Source organism: Elephas maximus, chromosome 1 (genome assembly GCF_024166365.1).
Source record: "Elephas maximus indicus isolate mEleMax1 chromosome 1, mEleMax1 primary haplotype, whole genome shotgun sequence".
Taxonomy (NCBI): Eukaryota; Metazoa; Chordata; class Mammalia; order Proboscidea; family Elephantidae; genus Elephas; species Elephas maximus.
This window is the reverse complement of record NC_064819.1, coordinates 117795008-117819852: the sequence shown is the minus strand read 5'-3', so window position 1 is coordinate 117819852 and position 24845 is coordinate 117795008. Positions and strand designations below refer to the sequence as shown.

Genomic DNA, 24845 nt, shown 5'->3' with positions numbered 1-24845 from the left:
GGTGATAAGCAGGGGAGGGGACTGATGAAGTGGAAGCAGGCGAGGAACGCGCCCTTTCTTGAACATTCACTTCCTTCTGCCAGGATGCAGTAGGGGGCACACTGGCCCCCAGAGCTGAGCCTAGGAAAAGGGATGAATTTTCAGATTGCCCTGTTGCTGTGAGCTGAGCAGTGGATATAATCTGGGGGAGCTGGGCTTGTTGATGCTCTGGGGAATTAAAGTGCACTACTTCTTTAGATCTACCACCCGTTGGTTTGTCGTACTGTGATGACCATCATGTTGCTATGATGCTAGAAGCTATGTCACTGGTATTTCAAATATCAGCATGGTCGCCCATGGTGAACAGGTTTCAGTAGAGCTTCCAGACTAAGCCAGACCAGGAAGAAAGGCTTTGTGATCTACTTATGAAAATTAGCCAATGAAAACCTTATGGATCATAATACTGTTTGACATAGTGCTGGAAGAAGAGCCCCCTATGTTAGAAGGCACTACACAATAGCTGCAACAATGGACTCAAATGTACCAACGATCGTGAAGATGGTGCCGATATCTCCGCTTTCAGGGATTTTTGAAATGCAGCCGTACCAGTGTCAGGGTCTCTTTCTCCAACACCCACAGAGGGACCTGCTAGTCTAGGGAAACCACCATGGCCTAGAACTCAGCGTATGGTTCCTTATCTCCCTCAGCAATGAGGGTGTTACTAAGATCTAAGTCTTCTATCTGTGGGTGAAAAGGACTTAAATTTTCCTTTGGAAGTCCAGGGTCATGAAAAATTCTAACCCTGTGGTTAGAAGGAGAGAGAGGGTTATTTCTTTGCCCTTTCCTAAGCACCCACCCCTCACTTGACTCACCACAGCCACAGCACAGCCACAGTGATGTTAGTGAGAAATTGTTTTTATCATCAACTTCAGAAGCTGCTGTCCACCCCTGCAGGCAGGTCTCACTTTTGCCAAGCTAGCATGGGCAGTGCTTTTAGAAACAAGCTTCACTCAGCTGTAAAGTCCGAGCCTGTTTTGGAGAAAACCACATGTTGGCATCTCAGTGTTGGTAGAGGCACATACCTCCCATCCTTCCTTGATGGCCGCTCTGAGTAAGGGTCATTCTGGCCTCTGACTCCATGTACTACTACCTGAGCAGATATGGCCATCAGCTGACCAAGATGCTACCTTAGACTGACCACCTTTGCACAGGGTACACATATTCTGAAGCTGTCCAACTCCTTTGCAAGGACAACTGAAATTTAAATCTTTCTTAAGAATCCTCATGAACTGCATCAGCTTAGGTCTTAATAATTATCAACCACAAAGTTTTTTCAAAGCAAGGATTATCTGCTCAACACTGTTCCAGGCTACAAAGGCCACAGAAGAAGAATAAAATAAGACCCCTTAACTCAAGCAGCTCACAAGACAAGGCAGACTTCATGAGTCAACAAGCAGCTCCTCCAGACTGTACATAACCAAGTTTTAAGTACAGTGATACACAAACAGATCTCTACACAGGAGAGGGTATTAGGAGTGGGGAAAATGAAACTTGTTTCAGCTTCTGAAAGGCTGGAGAGGACCTACACAAGTGAAGCGGTGAGGGCTGGGGAGTTCTAGGAAAGGGGCAAAATATGAGGAAAGGTGTGGCTTCTTCATGGGTCTAGGAGCAGAGGGGTGATGGGGAGTAATGAGGAAGCTAGGGGAGCAGGTGAAGGGCATTAGACAAGGGACTGTAGATCTAACGTAGAAGGAAGGTGGGAGTCTTCTTCCCTGAAGTTTTTACCCTGTTTCAATCTTTATCTTACCTAAGTGCTTTGTGGGATTCAACGCTGCTGACCAATACCCCTTCTCTTGGCTTAAGTCATAATATCCTCTCTGACCCCTCCTTGGTCGTCTTCCACCAGCCCTGTCAACTGTGGTACTGCTGGTTCTGCCATCCTTTCCGCCTTTTCCAGGTACACGGTACTTCTTGCACATGTGCTTCTCCCATGCCCTTGGCTTTAGTGAGCATCTATATCAGATGATCCAAAATAATGTCTCCTGCCAAGTCTTTCCTGGCCTAGATGCCACCAGGAAGCCTTTCCTCTCCCCATCTCCTGTAGTGCCCCTGAAGCCCTCGATTTGTTCACCTGAATGTTCCCCTAGGACTTCAAACTCAACATCTTCAAACATCTCCTTCTGCCCAGCCTGCATGTAATCAGTCACCATAGCCTGCTGATTTTGATCTCAACATTTCTTGAATCCATTTGTCCTTTCTATCTCCCTTCATTCCAGCCTTCAAATTTAACTTACGTTGATGACAACAGTAGTCTCACATTCCCAAATGCTCATTTTATTCCTCAAACCACTTCAGGGGGATAATTTAAAAATGGAAATCTGATCACCACTCCCATCTCAATTCTTAGCATGCAAACAAGGCCCTTCTGTAGACCTCAGGTTATCATTCCCACCTCTTCTCCCAGGACCCACGCCCCCAGGGCAAGCACTGGGAGTTCCTCAAAAGTGCTACCCACACACAGTGCTGCTGCATAAGATGATCCCTTTTCCTGAAAAGCCCTTCCTTCCTCCTCCCCACTCTCCTGCTCAACCTTGGTACACTCTAGCCCAACCAACTCCAGCTCATCTTCAAGACTCTGCCCAGAAACCAGCTCCACCAGAAAGCCTTTCCTGACCCCCACACTGGGTTAGGGCTCTTCCTCGCACCCATCTACCTGGGCTTGCCTCCTTCAGGACACTTCTCTTCTGGGGCCACGATCAGTGGTTTACTCAGTTATTTCCCCACTGGCCACCAGTTCTTTTAAGTGCAGGAACTGTGTGGATGTGGAAATCCCCATGTCTAACATGGTATCTGGAAACCCTCGTGGTGTAGTGGTTAAGTGCTACGGCTGCCAACCAAAGGGTCGGCAGTTCGAATCCGCCAGGTGCTCCTTGGAAACTCTATGGAGCAGTTCTACTCTGTCCTATAGGGTCACTATGAGTCAGAATCGACTCGACAGCACTAGGTTTTTTTAACATGGTATCTGGCATATATAGGAGACACCTAGTAATTATTTTCTTTAGTTCTTTCAGCTTGAGAAACGCCAAGCATGTTCTTCCCTTTTGGTTTTCTAGCTCCAGCTCTTTGCACATGTCATTATAACACTTTACTTTGTCTTCTCGAGCTGCCTTTTGAAATCTCTGTTCAGTTCTTTTACTTCATCATTTCTTCCTTTTGCTTTAGCTGCTCAACATTCGTGAACAAGTTTCAGAGTCTCCTCTGACATCCATCTTGGTCTTTTCTCTCTTTTCAATGACTTCTTGTTTTCTTCATGTATAATGTCCTTGATTTCATTCCACCACTCATCTGGTCTTCACTCACTAGTGTTCATTGGATCAAATCAATTCTTCAGATGGTCTCTAAATTCAGGTGGGATATACTCAAGGTCATATTTTGGCTCTCGTGGACTTGCTCTGATTTTCTTCAGTTTCAGCTTGAACTTGCATATGAGCAATTGACGGTCTGTTCCACAGTTGGCCCCTGGCCTTGTTCTGACTAATGATATTGAGCTTTTCCATCGTCTCTTTCCACAGATGTAGTCAATTTGATTCCTGTGTGTTCCATCTGGCAAGGTCCATGTGTACAGTCACCGTTTATGTTGGTGAAAGAAGGTATTTGCAATGAAGAAGTCATTGGTCTTGCAAAATTCTATCATTCGATCTCTGGCATTGTTTCTGTCACCAAGGCTGTATTTTCCAACTACAGATCCTTCTATATTTCCAACTTTCACACTCCAATCACCAGTAATTATCAATGCATCCTGACTGCAAGTTTGATCAATTTCAGGCTGCAGCAGCTGATAAAAATCTTCTATTTCTTCATCTTTGGCCTTAGTGGTTGGTGCTTAAATTTGAATAAGAGTTGTATGAACTGGTCTTCCTCATAGGCGTAGGCATATTTTCCTATCACTGACAGCGTTGTACTTCAGGATAGATCTTGAAATGTTCTTTTTGATGATGATGAATGCAATGCCATTCCTCTTCAAGTTGTCATTCCTGGCTTAGTAGAATATTGAATATACCATGGACTGCCAAAACTAACAAATCTTGGAAGAGATACAACCAGAATGCTGCTTGGAAGCAAGCATGGCGAGACTGCGTATTACATACTTTAGACATGTTGTCAGGAGGGATCACTCCCTGGAGAAGGACATCATGCTTGGCAAAGTACACGGTCAGAGGAAAAGAGGAAGACCCTCAATGAGGTGGTCTGACACAGTGGCTGCAACAATGAGCTCAAGCATAACAATGATTGTAAGGATGATGCAGGACCAGGCAGTGTTTTGTTCTGTTGTGCATAGGGTCGATCTGAGTCGGAACCGACTCGACGGCACCTAACAACAACAACAATAATTATTTACTGAATGAACAGGAATTTAGGTCTGGACATATGGCACCAATTTCCTTCTGCTAGGCAAGGTTAAAAGAAAAACAAAATAATGGATCAAGAGTTAGGAAGTCTGGCTTTTAATATCTGCTCTACTCAATTAGCTGTGCAGCCATACCCAGGATATTCAATTACTCAGAGTCATTTTTCTCATAATAAAGGGTGGGTGAGGAGGAGATGATTTCCTGTCTGTCCCCTCTCAGGAAAAAAAGGCAATAAATAATAATAAAATGGGCAATACTTGAACAGTACTCTAAGAGGCAAAACATGCATGTTAAAGTACTAGTAATATTTAGAGTAAAAAACTCATTAAAAGGATAAAAAAAAATTACAATTTAGTAAAAAAATTTTTTTAAATATATATATATATATATACACACACATTTTTTTCTACCTTAAGAAGGAAGCTAATGCAATTTTTTGAAAACTGAAAAGGAATTTGTTTGACTTGTACTTCTGGGGAATCCTCACAATACTCCAACTCCTTAAAAAAAAAAAAAATGTTTAATTAAACATAGATTATAATGGAACTGGAATTAAAAGTTCTATTTACTGAGTATGGTATCCATACCATGAATTCCTTTAATGTTTAATAGAAATTTTTATAAAAGGTTATATCATGCCTTAGACTCTATAGGGATCCAATCTTAGTGCTTTCAATAGTTCCTTTAAAACTATTTAGAAAAATTAAAGAAAATTACTGTAAAGAGGAAAGGAAAAAAAAAAAAAAAAAACCCGGAATGAAAAAGGGTAAAATCTATGTTCATGGCAATTATTTGACATCTTAGCCAAAAGGTATATATTTATATTTTCAAAAGGAAATAATTTTTTTTTTTAATGTTTTTAAGGTTGGTTTTGTTTACCCAGTTTTGACCAATGAAAACTATTTAGAATGCATTTCTTTTTCAGTAATAAATGAAACAGCTCATTTCTGGTCATTGTTGTGGTTCCTTGAAAGCACAATAAAAAATACATGTCAAGTGTCCATAAATAATCATTTAACATTCGGAAAGAAATTGTACAGATGAGCAGCACAGCACAAGGGTGGGTCTCCAATAAACCGAGCAGCAGATTGAACCACGTAGAGCAGGTATGCTCACTGCCCTCGATGCACCCCAGAACTCCTCCACCTGCTGGGCTCCCTCTCTGTGAAGGCTCTGAGGTGACATGGTCACTGTCTTAAGTTGAGTCCTTGTCATCTCTCATAGAAACTTCTGTAGGATATAGGAGGCCTTCCTTCTGACCCCTACTTGCATGTCTTCATGACCGTCCCCAAAACATCCTTCACCCCTGCCACTTTATTTTGTGTCCCAGTTATTCTACCACCCTCTCAGGCCTTTGTGTTCCTACACATGCCTGGAATGCCTCACCTCTGATGCCCACTGGCCAATTCATCCTTAATGTCCCAGCTCAAATTTCCCCTGTAAAGCCTTCCCATGGGTGTCCCTTCACCTATACAGCTACTACACTTACAGTCCTCCACTGCAGAAGTTTCTTTACTCCGTAACTACAATGTGATGGCTCATATGTCTCCTTCTCCACTAAACTGCAAGATGCTCTGAGGACAGACCATCTTTTTATCATCTAGCACTCTGCCTAGCACATAGAAGATGTTCCAAGATATTGTTTTTGAATAATTGAATGTATGAAATGAAAATGCCAGAATAAAAAAAGTAACACTTAACAGTGTGTGTATCATGCACCAGTGTTCTAAGTGCTTTACAGATATTAACTCATTTAATATTCCCCAAAACTGTCTGGGGGTGATACTATTATTATCATTATCCCCATTTTACAGGTGAAAAAACAGAGGCACAAAGAGATTAAGTAACTAGCCCAAGGCTACATACACAGAATGACAGTCAAGATGTAAACCCAAGCAGTTAGCCCTAGAGTGTGTGCTCCTAACCACTATGCTAGATGACCCTCAAAAAATACACTCTAAGACTAAATCCAAAAAATTTTTGACGATATGCAACTTCAAATATGCTTCTGCAAGACTGCTTTGCTCCGTCAGTCAAGATAATCTGCAGTTGGCTTTACAAAAACAATCACTACTGCAAAAAAAAAAAAAAAAAAAACCTCAGTTCTTTTCCACTGCACTTATTTATAAATCAGACTCCAATACTCTCCAAGGAAACAGAGATGTGCTTTCCACAAAATGTGATTGGAATCATTCACATAATCCAAGGGGGTCTGGAACTCAGATAAATGTGGCCATAAACCTGATGGACCCTTTCACCTTAAAAAGACACGCAGTCGGTCGTGGCTGGCTTTGTAGAGCCAGTGCAGTGCGACGTTCCGATCGTAAACCTAGAGACTGAGGTTGTTTAGCACCCTGCTGGTGGAAAGGACGCTGACACTGAGAATAGTCATGGGATTCTGCTACACATGTAACATGCTATCTAAACAGCCTCTTCTTGATTAACAGAGTGGAGAATTAAATAAAAGCCTCCATATTTGGGAAACTGCCATAGTTTGGTCCTGATGACATTTTACCTGGAGTCCAAAAGGAAGCGCTCCAGAGCAATGGTGTGCTCTGATTTATTACAAGGACCCTACGTGAACCTCAGGAGCCCTGGTGGTGCAGTGGTTAAGCACTCGGCTGCTAACCTAAAGGTGGGCAGTTCCAACCCACTGGCAGCTCCACAGGAGAAAGATGTGGCAATCAGCTTCCACAAAGATTCACAGCCTTGGGAACCTTATGGGGCAACTCTAGTCTGTCCAATAGGGTCATTATGAGAAGAAGCGGACTCAATTCACATAAACCAAAACAGGTTTTTTGGTTTATGTGAATCTACCACAAACTTAGAATAGCTGATTTCCTGAAAAGACCACCGGACCAGGAATTAAAAGTCCTGACTTTCCATCCCAATTCTACCCCCAACTATGTGACTTCAGGCAAATCACTCAACCTCTCTATGTTTCACTGTCCTTACCCTTAAAATGGGGCATGATCTCTGCAAGCCTTAATACTGTAATGTTCTGTAGTTCATCTGGGCTATGTTTTGCTTTGTACTGAACATCAAGCATTGTGCTGAAATCACCAGCAAGCAGATCTGGTGGCATCAAAACACCTCGTATCACTGTGTGCTGGATTCACACAGATGGCAGGAAGATAGCCTGCTGGTTGCTGGACAGAGAACAAAAGAGGGGTAATTTCCATCACAGAGGACAGAAGAAACGCTTCCAGAATCCAAGGAAGCCCAGCCTCACACATCATTGCATAACCATAAATGGCTGTGAAGGAACAGCAGCCCAAATGCCAACTTGGTATAAAAGGACAAAACTGGGCTTTTGAGCAAAGTCTCTGGTCTAACCAAAGACAGAGGTGGAGTTACAGAGCAGGAGCCTCTGGCATCTCCACAGTCATCCATCAAGTAAGAAATCCCTGGGGCCCACACTGATTTTCGTAGCCACATCTGCCAACTATCATATCACTGTTGGTAAAGTCATATTTTAAAGAGCGGTACCACCAGCAGAATCTTATAATTAGCAGACATCATTCACCTACAGCCAATGCCTACTCCCCCACAAATTTAACAAAATCTAACAAACATAACCCAAAAACCAAACCCGTTGCCATCAAGTCAATTTCGACTCATAGAGACCCTACAGAACAGAGTAGAACTGCCCCATAGGGTTTCCAAGGAGCAGCTGGTAGATTAGACCTGCTGACCTTTTTGGTTAGCAGCTGTAGCATGTAACTACTGTACCACCAGAGTTTCCCTAACAAACACGGCTACCTTGATATGCAAACATGGGAGGTTTGCTTAAATAAACTATGATAAATTGATACAATAGAATACTATACGCTCATTAAAATAATTATGTAGATATATATTTACCTTTATTGTTATAGAAAGATGCACAATATATAGGTAAGCGCCACTCTTTCTTCACTGTAGTCTCTCCTGCACTTAGCACAGTGACTATCACAGTAAAAAGGAAACAAATCCATCACCATCAAGTCAGTTCTGACTCATAGCGACCCTAAAGGACAGAGTACATAGGGTTTTCAAGGCTGTAAATCTTTACAGAAGCAGATCATCACAACTTTCTCCCACGGAATGGCGGGTGGGTTTGAACCACTGGCCTTTCAGTTAGCAGCCTAGCACTTTAACCATTGTGCTACCAGGGCTCCTTATCACTTACTAGATGCTCAAAAAAAAGATTTGTTGAATAAATAAAAGAATGGAAGGCATTGTTACAACCTAACATGTAACAAAAAGCAAATTAACAAAAAGTATGTTGTTGTTGTTAGGTGCCGTCGAGTCGGTTCTGACTCATAGCGACCCTATGCACAACAGAACGAAACACTGCCCGGTCCTGCGCCATCCTTACAATCGCTGTTATGCTTGAGCTCATTGTTGCAGCCACTGTGTCAATCCACCTCGTTGAGGGTCTTCCTCTTATAAAAAAGTATACATCCCCTTTAGGTAAACATATAAATACTATGGCACAGAAAAAGTATGGGAGTGCTATGTTAACCAAAATGTTAACATAGATATTGCTAAACGATAGGACCATAGGGGATTTTACTTTTCTTCTGGGATTATTTTTGTTAGCTGCTGTCAAATCCTCCCCCACCCAGCTCACGGGTAGGCCCTGCATTATAGTGCTTTTTAACAAGGAACATTTACTACTTTTAGTATTGGAAAAAATAAAATTACTGTTATTCTGTGAATATGAATATTTGACACAAATACATAAAAAATTGGTAAAATGTGATTAATTGATAAAATGGATACTAAGACACCTCCCTGGGCATTATAAAGGAATACACAGATATAGGTATTATTTTGTGGATTTTGCCCTGGTGGCACAGTGAAGAGCTCGGCTATTAACCAAAAGGTTGGCAGTTCCAATTTACTAGCCGCTCCATGGAAACCTTGTGGAGCAGTTCTACTCTGTCTTATAGGGTTGCTAGGAGTTGGAATCCACTCGACAGCAATGGGTATTTGTGTTTGTTTTAGTTATCATACCATACTAATAAATCTATTATTAGGAGGAATATGTAACTTGCCACAGTGTAAGTTAATGGTCCTATGGGGGGCGGTGGCTAGAAGGGGAAAAAAAATGTAACTGTTAATGCAGCCATTATATTCTCTTAGATTGACAAAGCTGGTATACACAATATTGTCAAAAGACTTTTCCCACAGCACACAAACCAAATAGCCTTAATAAGCAGAGTCAATTCCAGCCATGTGGGCCATGTGGTTACACAGTGTAACTACACGCTATCTATAATAAAGGTAAGGTACACCTGTGTGCCACGGATGTGTCAGGAACACATGTCGCTCATTTATGGGCTTAGTGACCTCGCCACCTACAACATTCATAAGAACAGAAACAAACAAACTCCAAATCCATTGCTGTCGAGTCGATTCCAACTCACGGCAACCCTTTAGGACAGAGTAGAACTGCCCCATAGGGTTTCCAAGGAGCAGCTGGTGGATTTGAACTGCCGACCTTTTGGTTAGTAGCTGAGCTCTGAATCACCACACCACCAGACCACCTGAATTTGCTGCCATGTCTCCTGGGGAAGATAAGCAGAACACATTTCTCCAAATGCCTTTTTCTCTTTTTCTAGCTGGAATTACTGAGTACTCTTTATTACCTCCTAATTACACCTCCCACATCTCAGCTAATCTCCTCACCTAAGCAGGTACAATTTTCAAAATGCATCATTAAGACATAAAATGCACCTTCCACAGGCAATAGTATCTGTGCTAATCCACTTAGCGGGAGAATTCGGAAAAGCTGGGAACATTCAGGAGAACACATTGCAGACCAGTCTAAGGAAGGAGGTCAGTCAACAGGTCAACTAAGTACGCTGATCATTTTTCTTCAGAGACTTCTTGTTTGGGTAAAGGTAAGCTCTGCTGTCTGAAACGCCGGTTAATTAAAGCCTGGGGACAGGAGTCTCCCTGGACTTCCCACGTAAACGCAACTGCAGCTATCGGCTTTGTGAGCTGTGGATTGGCTTTAGTTATGCCGCCTCCAGCTTGATCTAGCTGCTTGCCTGCAGAGTGTCATCACAGATCTTCAAACCTGCTGGGAACTGGGCCAGCCCAGGTGAACCCTGAAGAGAGCTGCAGATTTCCACCGGCAGGAAATCAGTATTAGGAGTGCATTTTCCATACAATAGTCTGATAACAAATTAGGCCAGGGTTGGAGCACCAACATCTAGAATGCAGTGTTTCCTGGAGATTAAATGTTAATCCTTATGATACATAAAATGTGGTACATACATACAATGGAATATTACTCAGCCATAAAGAGAAATGAAGTCCTGATAATGCTAGAACATGGAGGAACCTTGAAACATTATGCTGACTAAAATAAGTCAGTCACCAAAGGACAAAGATTATATGATCTCATTCATATAAAATACTGAGAATAGGCAAATGTATAGAGAACAAAGCTTATTAGTGGTTACCAGGGGCAGGAAGGAGTCCTGGTGGTGCAGTGATTAACAGCTCAGCTGCTAACCGAAAGATTGACAGTTCAAACCCACCCAGCGGCTCTGCGGGAGAAAAGACCTGCCATCTTTGCTCCCATAAAGATTACAGCCTAGGAAACCCTATGGGGCAGTTTTACTCCGTCACATAGGGTTGCCGTTATTTGGAATTGACTAGACAGCAAATAACAACAAAGGGCAGGAGGGAGGGGCAAGGGGAAGTCACTGTTTAGGATGTATTGCATTTCTGTTTATGGTAATGGGAAGTTTGGCAACAGATATTGGTAATGGTTGTACAACATGATCAATGTAGTTGATGCCACTAAATTATACACATGAAAAATGTTAAATTGGCAAATGTTGTGTTATATATATTTTTACAACACAAAAGGAGGGGGGAGTTAACCCTTACACAGTTCATACTGTAGACTCTTTTGGCAGTCCCAAGATCTGGCCTTTTTATTTGCTACAAAGAATCAAGCAAGTCACTTCATTCTCAGTTTCTCTTTAGAGATCCTCAAGGCCTCAGAGCAATGCCGCGTGTGCCATTTCTTGCTTTCTTTTCTCCCTGAACACCTATCCACCTATGCCAAAGGTTTTGGTAAACTGAACACCCAGACTCGCACTGTTAACTTCACTGTGTGTACACAGCCTTGTCTGTCCTGCCTACTTGGGTTGCAAGTTCCTTGAGACAGGAACACTGATTTATTTATTCATCCTTTATTTCTCCTATCAGCGAACAATCCAAGTAAAGGTGGGCCAGGATGCGTCAACAGATAATTGTTAAAAGATAAAGTGAAAGTCAGACTATCCTTTCCCACTCTCTGCTTCTAAATGTAAGAATCAGTAAGATCTCAGATAATGAAAATGCTGGGCATTTTTCAAAAGGAAACAGAATTTCGGCTGGGGGTTGTTTCTCTGAATGTGGTTCATCTACTTGGTAGGTATCCATAACAATATTTAAATTGCTAACTGGATTTCCAATCAGCAGCTCACTTTTGAGCTATCTCCTCCCACCACTGGTACTTTTGTGCTCACGTATGGGCTACACAAAGATGCAGGAAATGGAGAGGCCAGACAGAAAGAAATCAGGTACAATAACATTGGAGCAGAAATGAGGAGATTTAGTTTTTTATTCCTGTTGCAAAGCAAAGGGCTAGGACAGACTGTCCTAGCTCCATGAACAAAAGCACTTGACATCACCAATGCTATTGGGTCCTTCTGTGCCGGACAAAACCTGCTTCTCTCTCAAATTCAGGCTCAGATATAACTTCCTCTGTGAAGTTTTGCAGTGGCTTCAAGCAGAATTAATCACGTCTGGTTATACCCCTTTAGTGTTATGGTATAACTGGCTATGTGTACATGTGTCTTCCTTTACCTTAAATTGTGAAATGCATTGAGTTGCACATGGACGTTACTCATACTCTAGACAGTTTTTTGGTTTGTTTAAATTTTAGTTTATTTTACTTGATTGTGAGAATAATCGAAGCTCAGAGAATTTACAGTTTACTATTCACTATTTAACCCCTGAAGTCCCTGGGTGGTGTACACGGTTAAGCGCTCAACTACCAGCCAAAAGGTTGGTGGTTTGAACCCACCCAGAGATGTCTCGGAAGACAGGGCTGGTGATCTGCTTCCAAAAGTCACAGCCTTGAAAACCTTATGGAACAATTCTACTCTACACACGTGCGGTTGCCACGAGTCAGATCAACTCGATTAGGCAACTAACAATTGAAAGCCCTAAATCAAGTCAGTACTAAGGCATGGGCAGATCTCACTGCTTCTGACTTCTCTGACCCTGAAGTCCAGCTGACTGTGTCTCAGTAAAAGAATGCCAATCAAACACGAATGGAAACGGAAGAGCTAGGCAAGAAGCAGGTGTCTGGCTGCCTCTGAGCTGATGTGCGGCTAAGTAATCTTGGCCACTGTAACGTCCTAGGAGCATGATCCACTGCCTCCTCTCCCAGGCCATTCCATGAGAGCTCTCCTAAGGGTGCCCATGAAGGCTCCTCTGTGTCCCAGTGTGGCCTTTCGACAATTTGAAGTACTGATTTTTAATTAGTAGCTTCTCTGGTTAAAACATTATAGCTATTCCACAGAGGAACTTCCTTTGAAAAGTTAACCTACTCAGCTAAGCTCAATACTGTGCACTATCACACAGCTACAACTTTCACCTCCATTATATTACAACCACCCACCTGCCTACCCTGCAAGCGTACCCTGAGGGTAGTGATTATCACTTAGAATTACTCCTGCTCCAAGATCTCAGATTTGAAATTCCTCTTCCCAGCACCTAGCAACAACAAATCACAACACAAGGTCCCTGGGCAGTTTGTGCTTCACTACTTCACAACTAACCTAAAGGTTGGCTGTTCAAACCCACCCAGCAGAGCCACAGATGAAAAGGCCTGGCGATCTTCATCTGTAAAGATTACAGCCAAGAAAACTCTATGGAGCAGTTCTACTCTGTAACACATGGGTAGGAATCAACTCCATAACAATGGGCAGCACAACACTCCTGGCTTCACCTAGCCATTTCCTCACACCTGCTGAACACTCTTTGGGCTCCTCATAGCTTTCAGTCCCCCCAACCATTCTTCTCTCTTAGCCCACCAGCCTCCTTTGGACTTCCCTGGCATCCCAACACAAACCAATCCAATGCCAGCTGTTTCATCTCTACTGTGGCCAATACTCCTCACCACCTCTCCCTACTCTTCCACTTGCTGGGTCTGCCTGCCTAGCCTAACCTTGAGTTAAACCTAATTTCACTTTTTCTTCTTCCAGTACCGTGTAGCGCTAAAGAAAGTCATAAAACACTGTGAGACCTTTTGAAAGTCATAAAATCATGCCTTTTAACCTCAACTAAGACTTTATCTATCTGGGTGTCCCCATAAGCACTTTAAATACTGTGCACTTAACACCAAACTTCTCCTGATGTACCTAACCTTGGAATCAGCATGAAATTTGTCTCTTTTCCCTCCCCCTTTCCTCAAATCCCACCATCAAATTCTTTTCAATTTTCTTTTTTTTTTTAAATAGCTACCAAAACCAAAAAAACCCATTGTCATTGATTCCGACTCATAGCAACCTGATAGGACAGGGTAGAACTGCCCCATAGGGTTTCCAAGGCTATAAATCTTTACTTAAGTGAACTGCCACATCACAGTGGCTGGTGGATTTGAACCACCAACGTTTTAGTTAGCACTTAACCATTGCACCACCAGGGTACCTTTTTAAAATTGCAGCACGTCCCAAACCTGTTCCTGCTTCCATTTCCCCTGTAGGCCCATATCTTTATCCCAGCTACGCTATGCTGACAATCTCTTACCTGATCTTGGATCCTCCAGTCTCAGGCCCCAGTTCCATCTTAGCTGATATGATGAAAGCTCATCATTATGGCAAGCCCCAAATCTATTGGTGGTCCTCTCCTCTGTGCCAACTAAAGCTCACATCCCTGAGCCTGGCATTCAGAGCTTTCCATGACTTGGCCCTAATTTGTGTCTCCAAATATCACTCACTACTTGATTTCATGTATAACAAAACAGAGTTAAATAGAAAATGTCAGTGTATCCCACACATTAAGGATAAGTACTGTCAGGAACCTCCTGGTTCTTAAAATGTATTTCTTACAAGAGTCATGTTAAAGCTTGAAAGACACTGAGCTACACCATTTGCCATTCCTAAACCTGCACTGTGACTCTCTCCATTTTTAAATTATGAACTATTTCAACCATACAGAAAAGCACAGAGCATGGTAAAATAATTGTCAAATCTTAACATGTCACATTTGCTTCAATTAAAAAAAAATATGTGCATATCTAAGTGTGTCTCTCTCTATATGTATGTGTATATATGTGTTTATATACATGGAGTCCTTGGGTGGCGCAGACAGTTAAATGCTCAACTACTAGCTGAAAGGTTGGCAGTTCAAACACACCCAGAGGCACCTTGGAAGACAGGCCTGGCAAGCTGCTTCCAAAAGGGTACAGCCTTGAAAATCCCATGGAGCAGTTCTACTGTACGCATGGGGTCACCATGAGCTGGAATAGACTTGATGGCAACTAACAACATGTTTATACACACATATATGAAATAAGTACAACTGAAACCTAGTCTCCAGTGTTCACCCATTCCCTTCCCTCCAACCCCAACAGCAGTCACTACACACTGAATTTGGTGTTTTTCGTTCTTGCTAATACTTTCACATGAAAACATGAGGAAATTATAAAATTATATATCTATATACAATATAATAAAAAACTATGAAATTATGTATCCATCAACAATATATACTGTTTTGGATATTTTTAAGCTTCATACAAATTTTGTACATAACATTCTTGCAGCCTTCTTTCATTTAATATGTTTTAAGATTTTCCTATATCAGTTGCTACGTGATTCTCTAATTGACTCATTTTCTCTGCTGAATATTTTCCATTGCATGCTATCTACAGTTACTTGCTTTTGCAAACAAGGCTGCAGTGTACAGTCTTGTCACGTCTTCTTGGGTACATGCCTAGAGGTGGGTGCCTCTTCAGGTCTTTGTGCTTTACCTAGAATGCCCGCCTCCCCATCTCTACCTCAGAAAACGCCATCCATCCCTCAATCCACCTCTCAGATGGCAACTCTTCCATGCCTTTGAATTCACCTGAAGTGTTATCTTCCTCTGTCCATTCTCATGCAACCTTCAGTTTCCATCACTCAAATGATGGTGTCACACACAACCGTACCTTTAGTTGCTTGGGTACTTTCCTAAACTTCTACCGGGGTATAAGCATCTTGTAGGCAAAGACTGTGTTACATGACATTAAATTCCTACTCTACCCTCCCACTGAGGACTTAGCACGGATGTTTGTCTAGAGCGGACCCTCAATAGATGTCTGTTGAATCCACTGGGCTTTCCTTCGTTTGCTACCATCTAATGACATTTTTCTAATGGCTGCCACATTCCGATGTATTATTGTTTCACCATGGGGTAAAGAGAAGTCTGTCTCTGTCATTAACACTGTACATTAAAGAAAACTGGAGGTACAGGGGGAATACACCAAGCTCAAAAACCAATTGGGGCTAAATGACCATAGGCAGCTGTCCATGTGTACAGATCAAGGGAAATACTCTGCCTCCCTTCTTTATGGTTGAAACACATAAGATATTACATTTATGCCAATCATTTTATAAGAATTTTGTTCAGAACTAAATTAGACATTGGGCAAATAAGAGTGTTACCAAAAAGGAGGGGAGGATGCAATTTTTTGTGATTGGTACTGTGCTTTTTCAGTCAACCAATGCTTATTTGCCATCAGGGTGGAAAGGGCTTAGAGAGGGAATTCATTCTTCTTTCTCCCACCTAGTCCCATGACCTTAACAATTATTCTACAACTCTAGACTGGGGAGAGATTCACAGACAATCATGTGTGTTTTGAATGGCTGGTAACATAGCTCCATACTTCTTGGCCAGGAGGCAGAATTTGGGAGGGATAAAGGTGTCTGTCCAACCATGGACACTCATGTCCCCTCTGTATTTGGCAGAGTGAGGTAAGGAAGGTGGAAGGCTCCTTATTAAATACAAAAAAGAGATTCATGCTAATTATACTGATTTTTTATTAATGACATTAAAGTGAAGTTAAAAAAAAAGTGAGATGTGGGAAAATCAGTTCAAGAATCCAATGCTGCAAACCTCTTTTACTTTTTTCATGAGTACAAAGTATTGGTTTAAATGATGGCAAGTTGATGCCATCATTTACACCAGTACAGACAGGATACCTGTTTATACCAGCCTCATACCCAAAAAACCAAAAACCCACTGCCGTCCAGTCGATTCCGACTCATAGTGACACTATAGGACAGAGTAGAACTGCCCCACAGAGTTTCCAAGGAGCGCCTGGTGGATCTGAACTGCTGACCTCTTGTTTAGCAGCCATAGCACTTAACCAGTATGCCACCAGGTTTCCCGCCTCATAGATTAGTAATGAAACATGTTCAGGGCAGAGGATTTTTCTAAGCAGCTCACCATTTCATGCCACAGGACCTACTGGATAGAGAATACCTGAAACAAGTACTTGAGCTGCCTTCCTGAGTTAAGGTTTTATAGGAAGGTCAACTGAAGCCTTTAACACCCTAGTCTTATAAGGAGCTTATAACTCGTATTAGAAATTACCGGGACTTCAAACCGGTTTGTTTCAGTTCAAACCTCTGCTGAGAACTTGCATTTCCAACAAGCTCCCAGCCGATGCTAATGCTGCTGGTTAAGGACCAATTCTGAGAACCACCAGTAGAGCAGTGGTTCTCAAAATTCACTATACATAAAGAATGGCCTAGTCTTGGGGGACAATTTAGCCAACTGGCATAATGTAGTTCACAAAGATAACGCTTTATGTCCTAGATTGGTGAGTAGTGCCTGGGGTCTTAAAAGCTCATGAGCTGCCATCTAAGATACAACTAATGGTCTCTTCTCATATGGAGTAAAAGAGAATGAAAGAAATCAAAGGCTCAAAGAAGAAACCAGTCCATGGGACTAACAGCCCACACAAATCACAACCTCCTGTAACCTGCGATCAGAAGAGCTAGATGGCACCCAGCTACCACTAACGACCGTTCTGACCTGGGACGCAATAGAAGGTGGTGGATAGGATGAGACAAAAATGTAGAACAAAACTCAAATTCTTAAAAAAGGCCAGACCTACTGGACCAATCACTGGACCAATAGAGACTAGAGGAGCCCCTGAGACTACAGCCCTAAAATAACCTTTGAATTTGGATTTGAAGCTACTTCTGCTGGTCACATTTCAGCCAAACAATAGATTGGCTTATAAAATAAAACAATATCACCCATGAGTAATGTGCTCCCTTAAACAATTAACTGTATGAGACCAAACTGTCAACATTTACCCAAAAGCAAAGATGAGAAGGCAAGGAGGGGAAGGGAAGCTAGATCAATGGAAACAACAAACAGAATGGAAATAATGAGAATGCTGACACACTGTAAAAAACTGTAACCAATGGCATGGAACAATTTGTATAAAAATTGTTAAAGGGGAGAAAAAAAGCTAATGTGGAAAAAATATCTTCTGTGGCTAAACGAAATTTTATTTTATGCACATGCAGTGAGTTAGAAGTAAATTTAAGCGTGTTTGTTTAAATAGACCATTATCTGTTTGTTTTTTTTTTTAAATCACCTAGGGATCTTGTTAAAATGTAGATTCTGACTCAGTACATCTGTGGTGGAAATGCAAATTCTCAGCAAAGGTTTGAACCAGAACTACTCAATTCGAAGCCCTGGAAATGAGTGTTTTTCTCTCCACTCCTTGGGCTAAACAACAACCTGCAATCTTAAGAACAACTGAAAAATCAAACCCCTGGTTTTGCTTCCAGGTTATACAGTTTGATTTTAGAAAGGGCCAAGTTAAAGAATTACCCTTTCTCTTTACTGTAACATAACCTCAAGACTCAGATGACATCTGATTATAATCTGTCCAAATGTCACCTGAGTGCCTGGATTGTTTTTCCAACTGAGTTGAAACTGCCCACATCCACAATTTCTATATCAGCTGCCCACCATATAAACCTTACAGATACACACCACCTGATCACTGCTTTGGTGTTGATCACCACATCCTACCTGTGGGCTCTGGAAGATTCAGACACAGATTATTACAACAACTAAGAGGCAAACAACTCCTTCCAGTCCTTGCTCAAATCTCACCTTCTCAACATGGTTCCCTGACCCCGTTGATTTAATACTGCGTTTGCCCCTCCCTGTAATACAGAGCCCTCCCACTCTGCTCTGCTTTTTCTTTATTTTCCATAGTACTTATCACCTTCTGACTTAATTTATTATTTTTATTTATTATGTTTATGGCCTGTCCTCCCCAGCCCCGCCACCAGCTCAGAATATGAGCCCTATTTGCAGAGGGATCACTATCTTGTTCACTGATGTATCCCCTGCACCTAGGAGGGTACCAGTCAAGTAGTACTGTAAATGCTCAGTAAATATTCACTGTATGATTATGTGGCCAGCTCCTGTCTGGAAGTGAGATTAGAAGGCAGAGGGGGACAGATGCTGGCTGAATTGACACGGGGAATACAGGGTGGAGAGGAGGAGCATGCTGCCTCATTGAGGAAGAGCAGCTAGGAGTACATTGCAAGGTGTGTATAACTTTTTGTATGAGATACTGACCTGATTTGTAAACTTTCACTTAAAGCATAATAAATAAATAAATAAAAAGAAAACAAAATACCATGGCTTGGATCAGGTGCACCTTAGTCCTCAAAGTGGCATCTTTGCTTTTTAACACTTTAAAGAGGTCTTTTGCAGCAGATTTGCCCGAAGTAAAAACAATGTATTATATAGTCATGTTATGGCAGAATTGTAATTTTTTATGAAAACTCACCATCCCATTTGTTCAACACATTTATTTCACAACTAATTATATTTTTGCAATTCAGCCTAAGTTAAATTAAAGAGACCCTTGGTATTTTGCAGAGGCTAATATATTGCCTATCACAGTTTTCTTTGCTGCCATGCAAGTTGCAAGTCTCCCACTGGGTTTTTAGAAGACTACTTCAGTGGCACCTCTGGGTAGACTCAAAAGAGTAAACTATCCTTAGGTGCAGTTTGGCTAACTTTTTCTGTAAAGAGTGAGATGGCAAATATTTTCAGCTTTGCAGCCAAATGGTCCCTGTCACAACTACTCAACTCTGATGCAGTAGCATGAAAAACCCCATGGATGACAAATGTTACAGATTGAATTTTGTCCCCTCAAAATGTGTGTCATCTTGGCTAGGCCATGATTCCCAGTGTTGTGTGGTTGTACTCTATTTTGTCATCTGATGTAATTATCCTATGTGTTGTAAATCCTAACCTCTATGATATTAATGAGGCAGGATTAGTGGTAGTTATATAACGAGGCAGGACATAAGCTACTGGATTTTGAGTCAATCTCTTTTGAGATACAAAAGAGAAGTGAGCAGAGAGGAGAAGGACCTTGTTACCACCAATCAAGAAGAACCAAGAGTGGAGTCCTTTGGACCTGGGGTACATATGCTGAGAAGCTCCTAGACCAAAGGAAGATTGATGACAAGGTCTTTCCACCAGAGCCAACAGATAGAAAAAGACTGCCCCTGGAACTGACTCCTGGAATTTAGACTTCTAGCATTCTAAACTGTGAGAGAAGAAATTTGTTTGTTAAGGCTGTCCACTTGTGGTATTTCTGTTATAGCAGCACTAGATAACTAAGACAACATGTGAACTTATTGGCAGAGCGGTGTTTAAATAAAACTTAACAAAAAAAAATTCACTGTATGAATGAATAGCAGAAAAAATTACTGAAAATATACTGGTCTGTATTTTCCTTGTTTCTATGTCAAAATCTTAATCTGACCTTAATTATACACACACACACACACACACACAAATCCAAATCTGTTGCCATCAAGTTGATTCTGACTCATAGAGACCCTGTAAAGACAGAGTAGAACTGCCCCATAGGGTTTCCAAGGAGCAGTTAGCAGCTGAACTTTTAACCACTGCACCACCAGGGCTCTACACACACACACACACACACATATGTGTGTGTGTATATATGTATATGTGTGTGTATATATATTTTTAACACATTACCTTTATCCATGCAACTTGGAGCCTTTAGAAAGTAATTTTCCCTTTAACAAATATTTGCTGAGTTTCTACTATGTGCCATTATTATGCTCATTATTATTATCTAGATGGAAATCGTGAAGTACATGGAATTTAGGAAGCTCACAAGGAATCCATAGGAAAACCAAGGAGAGACTCTGCAGTACATAGAAAACTTAGCTATTATCTGGAATAAGGCATATCTAACTGCCCACTTAATATCTCTGCTTAACTGTAACAAAGATGTCTCAAAATGAAAGTGACCAAAAGATAATCCATCTTCTCCCACTAAACCAGGAGCTCACCTTACAATTTTCCCCCTTCTTCACTCCCTGCTCTTCTTTATCCAATCACCAATAATAATTATTATAATGAACCCACACATATCAAGCATTTCCTGTATGCTAGGTACTGTTCTGGAGCTCCTGGGTGTGCCAAAGGTTAACATACTCGGCTGTTAACAAGAAGGCTGGAGGTTCAAGCCACCCAGAGGTTCCTCAGAAGAAAGGCCTGGAAATCTACCTGGAAAATGGAAAAATCAGCTATTGAAAATGCTATGTCACACAGTTCTACTCTGAGGCACATGGGGTTGCCATGAGTCTGAATCGACTGACAACAATTGGTTTTTTTAAGGCACTGTTCTAAGTTCTTTACATATATTAAGTCATTTATTCCTCAACACCCTGTGAAATGGGTTCCATTGCTTTTTAGCTAATGTACAGATGAAGAAACAGGTTAAGTCTCTTGCCTAACATCACCCAGCCAGAAAGTGGTGGGGCCAGAATTCGTAGCAGAATTCATGCCCTGACCTGAACTATGCTATTCAGGAAATGCTTGTTTCAACATCATTTATTGGAAATCATTCTAAAAAGTATTAGTTTGATTTCCTAAATGTGTAAATGAATATAATTATGATAATTCAGAACTTTCCTTCATCTCCCTCTGGATATCAATGATCATCAGGCAGCTTGGCTAATGGAGGTATAGATGGTTAAGATTGGACCATATCTATGGTAAGTCTAAGACCAATCTGGTAAGTCGCTCTTAAACAAAAGTTCTAACAGGACTTTTTATTTTTCTGTGCTTTGCTGTTTTTTTCTTCTAAGAGGGATATGTAAAAGTTAGTGTAATGGAAGACAGATTAATCAAGACTATATTGTAGTGTATACTGTATATTGTAGTAAATAGGCTATCACTAACATCAATGAGACACATCCACTAGAAACACCATAAAAAAAAAAACAACAACGTTTTCTTCTTTGAGGTTGTATTGATCTCGGAGGTAAAGTGAATTGGAAGACTAGAAGGCCCAAGCCTACTCTCATCAAATTAATAAATCATATGTTTAAAAATAAACCATATCCTTCTAGGCACCAGTAGCACCATCTGTAAACCGAGAAGAATAATAAAGGCCAACAACTTTATTTCTGAATTAAAGTTAAAAAAAAAAAAAACAATTACAAGCCTAAGGCAATATGATGGCAGGTCCAGAAAGTATCACAGCAAATTTTAAATTTATTCAATGGTTACAGCCAAGATTATGTAAATTCACCGAGTTAGCATTCAAATAATATGCATGGTAAAGCCAAAAGGTACATTTTAAAGTCCCTCGGGTACCAGCCAGAAGCTATTCTGGCAAGTTCCAGCTTTCTGGGCACGTTCGATAGAGATCACGTGGGCTAGAAGAGACAAGCGCTTAATGTTACCAGAAAGTCCAGGGTCAGCACTTGCAGTTTGGATTCCACTGCCTCGACGCCCCGAGACAAAGGATCTATAGTATCTAAATGAAAAGTTGCATTCATTCTCCAACTCCCTATTTCAGCCTCACCCACCACCCATTCCTCCGGAGAAGTCAATTATTTCAGACATTCCTAAATAACAAAAGCAAACGATTAATTTTTGACCTCTTTTTATGTGACATCCAAAAAGATGGAGAAACAAACAAAAAAATAATAGTAAAACCTGTTGCCGTCAATTTGATTCTGACTCATGGCAACCCTAAAGGACAGACAGAACTGCCCCATAGGGTTTCCAAGGAGCAGCTGGTGGATTAGAACTGCCAACCTGTTGGTTAGCAGCTGAGATCTTAGCCACTGCGCCACCAGGGCTCCTAATAATAGTAAGTCCGAAGCAATTTCAGCTGAAGTTAGTAAGATTTTTAGATAAGCATTACTGGACAAGAGTACATACTTCATGCGGGTTGGGGTAGGAGGGAACTCTAAATCTTGCCTGTGTTTAAAAAATACCTCTGGGTTCTGCCTTGAGCATTATGGTCTTTTAAGAATTACCTATATGGGATCAGGCGCCCTGATGGCGCAATGGTTCAGAGCTCGAAGTTTGGATCCACCAGCTGCTCCTTGGAAAGCCTATGGAGCAGTTCTACTCTGTCCTATAGGGTTACTATGAGTCAGAATCAAGTCGACAGCAACCAGTTCTATATGGAAACAAACTTGACAATAGCAAATGGAAAGATTAGACAGGAACCTTAGGGGCCAGTGAGTTTATGTTAATGGGGGAGGAACAATTCAAAAAAGGAGGGTAAGAGTCGTTGCACAACTCAAAGAATGTCAACAATGTCACTGAATTATATGTGTAGAAACTGTTGAACTGGTGTATCTCTTGCTGTATATTCTCAATAACAACAAATAAACAAAGTTTAGAAAAAAATACATTTGAAATACTTGGCCAATCTAATGCTTTGTCTAGCCTCTATGGTGTTTTTTCCCTCTCTCTTCCCACTGTTTTCCCCACTTCACACCCCATATCAAGCTGAGACTTCTGAAATGGAAAAGCAGCTCTGCCTGACCTTGGTGTTAAATCAGAACATTGCAAAATGAGCCTTGGTTTCACTTTTTCTTGCAAAAGAAATTACTGTTGATGAAAACCACCACCAAAGAAAACCATGCATGTATGCGCGCACACACACACACACACACACACACACACACACAAACACTCCCTGATCTGAACAACCCAGACTGCAGCCTGGCATCCTCTGACAGTCTTCTGGAGACAGCCAGGCCTGAAGCAACCCAAGCAGCTCATAAGATAGGAATGGTTGTGACTACGGCTGACCTAAGCCATTCCTAACCACCCAATACACTATATAAAAAACAGTCACACAGCCGACTCTGGCTCATGGTGACCCCATGTGTGTCACAGTAGAATTGTGCTCATAGGGTTTTCAATGGCTGATTTTTGAGAGATCACCAAGACTTTCTTCTGAGGAACCTCTGGGTGGACTCAAACCTCCAACCTTTTGGTTAGCAGCTGAATGCATTAATCGTTTGCTCCACCCTGAGGCTCTATCTATAATATAGTGATAAAGATATAAATATCTCTATCAAGGATTTTTTTTTTTTTATCAAGGAAGTCCTATTGCTTCATAGCATTATCGTAATACCCTCCAAATTTCTTTGAAAGGAAAGAGAATTGTTAATCAGCTGAGAGACTGTGTTAGTTATAACCAGGCACCAAGTTTCTTGCTTTCGCAGGTCATTAACCAACCAAACGAAAACCACTGTTGTTGAGTTGATTTCGACTCATAGCGGTCCTGTAGGACAGCGTAGAACTGCCCCATACGGTTTCCAAGGCTGTAAATCTTTACAAAAGCAGACTGCCACATCTTTCTCCCGAGGAGCAGTTGGTGGGTTCAAACCACTGACCTTTCGGTTAGCAGCTGAGCACTTTAACCACTGCATCACGAGGACTCCTTGTTACACTATACTGAAACGGCGTTCAGCTTAATGCAGCTGCTATATCAGAGCACGAGCCCCTGAAGGACAGGCTCCATATGATTTCCTTTGTATTCCCCTTGAGCATTAAGCATCCCTTCCTCTATGAAAAGATGAGCTTTCTTTCATCTTACCAACTGACAGGAAAAACGAAATTCCACTTCTCAATTCTGTTCCGCTTCTGTTCTGACACCAATTGCACAAGCTGTACTTCTGCCTCTGACCCCAACCACTCAGAGCGAGGTCAGACCTTGCAAGTCATAGGACACAGTCCTCCTGACTGCCAGTGGGCCCAAAACCTCAGACACCAGCTGTAAGCTTGGGACTCCCCACAACACCCTCACTTCTGACCTGCTGGCTATAAATCTGGGGTTTTCCCACTACCCCTTTAGGATGCCAGCCATAAGCTCAGGGGTTCCCACACCCCTCACTCCTGACCTGCTGGCTCCCAGTATGCCCTCAGGTTCAACAATTTGCTAGAATGGCTCCTAGAACTCAAGAAAAGTGTTATACTTACAATTACACAGCTTTATAAAGGATACAATCAGGATCAGCACAAAGAAGAGGTCTAGAAGAGTTCCCAATATAAAGCTTCCACATCCCAACAAAA

At 41.6% G+C, this 24845-nt stretch overlaps 1 protein-coding gene across 4 annotated transcripts in view; it reads right to left on the bottom strand.

Moving 5' to 3' along the window:
- Nucleotides 1–24845, bottom strand: part of PAQR8 (progestin and adipoQ receptor family member 8) — a 60752-nt gene that overhangs the window by 12813 nt on the left and 23094 nt on the right. For 2 of the 4 annotated variants that reach the window (XM_049894066.1, XM_049894091.1), the window contains exon 2: nucleotides 852–1008. The exons of the other annotated variants lie outside the window; for them this stretch is intronic. The gene's annotated coding sequence lies outside the window, so the exon portion shown is untranslated. The remainder of the gene's footprint in view (nucleotides 1–851; nucleotides 1009–24845) is intronic. 4 annotated transcript variants of the gene reach the window in all.